At 32.1% G+C, this 2,549-nt stretch overlaps 1 non-coding gene across 1 annotated transcript; it reads right to left on the reverse strand.

The window, feature by feature from the left end:
• Window positions 1–506: 506 nt before the first annotated feature.
• LOC132542840 (U7 small nuclear RNA) lies at window positions 507–568 on the reverse strand. Its single transcript, XR_009553809.1, has one exon. It is a non-coding gene; the product is annotated as a U7 small nuclear RNA (small nuclear RNA).
• Window positions 569–2,549: the final 1,981 nt, after the last annotated feature.

Consider the following 2,549-nt stretch of genomic DNA (forward strand, 5'->3'; position numbering starts at 1 on the left):
GTATTCTCCTCCCCACCCACCCCCAGAGTCTTTTACTTTGGTGCAATACACCAATTCCAGTTCAGGTTCTACTTGTGTTTTCTCTTCTGATCTTGTTTTTCAACTTTTGCCTGAGAGTGAGATCATCCCATATTCATCCTTCTGTTTCTGACTTAAAATGTGTAAAATTATTAAGTTCTTTAGGATACAGCTTGGTTTTGTTATAGAAAAGATCATTTTTCTGCTACTCAGAAAGTCTCTTAAACTTCCAATGCATCTTGTTTCTCTTTGAAAGGAATTGAAATGTGCTAGTATCTGCTGGTGTCCACGAAGGGTGACTTTATTTTGCATCTATTCAAATTACTTTATCTTTCTTTTTGTGTTACAAGCAAGGAATTTATATATTTTCACTAGTAGTTTTAGTAATCAGGGAATGGTGATAAAGTACTAGTTTTAAATCACTTGCTTTTAGAATCATATTATTACTATGTGTGTGTGTGTGTGTGTGTGTGTGTGTGTGTAGTGAGGGGTGTTTTTCATAGAAAACAAAAAAAAATGTTAGACAAATTCCAAAAGAGTAATAATACTTATATTTTTAATGAAATATACAAGGAATGTATTAGTACCTATAATACTTGATGAAAAATAACAAAAGTGACAAATCCTATTTATAACTAAATCATATATAAATGAATGTAAACCACATGATGCAATCCTATATCTACATGTGAATTTAAATTATTTACTTGAATTATAATAAGCTTTGTGAACTCATCAAGAATAAAAAATTCTCAAGAATCTCTTGACTATTCTTGGCTGCCTCTCAGAAAACACATCTCCATAATGATATTAAAATGGCAAAAATCCAGGCCTCCCCCTGCTGCCCTCTATAGAAGAATATATGTTGTGGGTCTAGTGATTTTGAATTTTCTAAATAATATAGTTTAAATATTCCATGACTTTTATTATGCAGAATTAAAATTAAGCTTCTCATTGTTAAACATTTTAAAGGTTTTATAATTGAAGTTTATTTTCTTATTATGGGATGATAGTCCTGGATAGAAAGGTATATGAAATACAATAGAGTTGGTGTATTTCACCAAAGCAAAAGATTCTGGGGTGGGTCGGGAGACAGTACAGGTTCTGGAAAAGGATGACAGAAGACCTAGTGGGGGTTGTATTGTTATGTGGAAAACTGAGAAATGTTATGCATATACAAACTACTGTATTTACTGGCAAATGTAAAACATTAATCTCCCAATAAAGAAATAATAATAATAATAATAAAAGAGTCAAAAATGCTGGTAAAGAGCATGCACTTCAGAGTCAGACAGAAGCACAATTCCCAGTCCTGACACTTCTTAAAAAAAAAAAAAAAAAAGGAGGAGGGAGTTGGGCGGTAGCGCAGAAGGTTAAGCACAAGTGGCGTGAAGTGCAAGGATGAGTGTAAGGATCCAGGTTCAAGCCCCCAGGGAGCCGCTTTCACAGACTCACAGATGGTGAAGCAGGTCTGCAGGTGTCTATCTTTCTCTCCCCCTCTCTGTCTTCCCCTCCTCTCTCCATTTCTCTCTGTCCTGTCTAACAATGAAGGCATCAGTAACAACAACAATAATAACTACAACAACAATAAAAACAATAAGGGCAACAAAAGGGAAATAAATAAATAAATAAATAATTAAATATAAAAAAAGAAAAATCATAATACTGAATAATTAATGTTCCATATAGAAAAGATGCTAGACTACCTATCATTAGATGATTTCAAATGGCAATAGAATTAACTTTATTCTTAGATCACAAACATAGACCCAGAGTAAATCTGAATGGTATATATCTGCCTATATTTCTCCTTATTTATTCACTTACTTACCCAGTGAACATGAATCAGCTATGTATGTGGAGAATAGTTTGAAATGTGGTTCTGCAAAAAAAAGACTTTCATGCCTAAGGCCCCAAAAGTCCCAGGTTCAATTCCCAGAACCACCATAAGCCAGAGCCAAGTGCTCTGATAATATATATATATATATATATATATATATATATATATATATATATATATATATATACACATATAGGTAACAGATGTTTACATGCCTTCAATTATCTTAGAAATGTCAATCCTAATTTTAGGTGTAGGCTTTTTGTAAATGCATTTGGAAAAATAACAAAGGGAATATATATATATATATATATATATATATATATATATATATATGACTAGAATTTGAAAGGGAGACAACGGTTCATTATAGTCAGTTCTATGTAAGCCAAAAAGATACGTATAGAAAGAAAGAAATAAAATAATCCATATTAGAGCATTTTGCAACTCAGCATTATTGAAATTGTGGGCCAATTAATTTTATGTGTGGTGTATTCATATGTCTTCACACATTAACAAATGGCACCTGGGAGGAAAGGCTGCCAGATTTAGAAAACAGAGATATGTACTATGACAGATAAAATGCTGAATACAAGCTAAATTTGCATTTCATTCAAATATTCTTAATTTATTTATGTCCATATTGTTGTTTGTATAAAATTCACATTTGGTGCTGGGAAATTGCTTATTG

The sequence above is a fragment of the Erinaceus europaeus genome, chromosome 1 (genome assembly GCF_950295315.1).
Source record: "Erinaceus europaeus chromosome 1, mEriEur2.1, whole genome shotgun sequence".
Taxonomy (NCBI): Eukaryota; Metazoa; Chordata; class Mammalia; order Eulipotyphla; family Erinaceidae; genus Erinaceus; species Erinaceus europaeus.